Raw genomic sequence first — 1,054 nt, forward strand, 5'->3', positions numbered from 1 at the left:
TTTAGCGATCTGAGTAATTTTCTTACCCTGAATAAAATCCTACTCTAAAAAAGAGAGGAATCATCATTCTATTCGATCTCTGATTGGTTGTCGATTGGCCAATAAGATTACGAGATAAATGGCGGGACGCGCGTGATAGTTTTTTTCTAACCTATAAAAATATTTAATATAAAGCAGAGCGCGCGGAGCGTGCATTGATCTCGCTAGTTATAAAAACAAATATGCATCTATAATTATAATATTTATTATTTTAGAAATTATTATTATATTGTATTATCATCATATACAGCAAATGATTGCAAAAATAATAGCTTGGCGATTTTTTCGTAACTATAGGGTTTAGATTGTTCATTTTATCTTTGCAACGTAAACACAAAAATAAATAAGGAAAAAAGAAATGAAAAATAAAATATGGTAAATAATGAATCGTTTATTTCTTTTACTAATTTTTCTTATTGTACTGCGAAGAAATGTAAATTTCCTTTCTATTTTGAGTGGTGATGTTGCTGGTGCTTTCAAAGCAAGCCGAAAAAAAGAAGAAGAGAAAACATACAAACAAAAAACAAAGCAATGAAATGGGTAATATTGGCATCCCTTCTCCCTTCCCTGATTATTAATAATATTATGCTCACGTCGATTCTTTTCTATTTACGATCCCAAGATTCGGGGTAAATATTAAAAGCAAACATCCCTCTATATCTATACATCCGTCATCTTATAGCCCCTTCCCTTTCTTTCAAGCTGTTTTCATGACTCTCTTCCTTCCCCCGCCCTATTTTCTCCACACTCTTTCTTATTGCTTTACTAGGAATGAAGGCGTGCTTCGCGCGCTCTTGATTCTATCTCTGTCTAATAACACTGGTAGACAATCTACCATAAATGTTGGGCGGCACACTAACGTCTGCTAATATTTTATAAGCATGTAACATGTTACTAAATCCCTCAAAACTATTTTTTAATAAATATATTAATAATGCTAAATGTCGTCATCATTGGTTTGAATAGTGAATTTGAAAAAAAGTTCAGTATAAGAGTCAGTGGGTTTGTCTATCAT

This window comes from Nasonia vitripennis, chromosome 1 (assembly GCF_009193385.2).
Source record: "Nasonia vitripennis strain AsymCx chromosome 1, Nvit_psr_1.1, whole genome shotgun sequence".
NCBI classification, from domain to species: domain Eukaryota; kingdom Metazoa; phylum Arthropoda; class Insecta; order Hymenoptera; family Pteromalidae; genus Nasonia; species Nasonia vitripennis.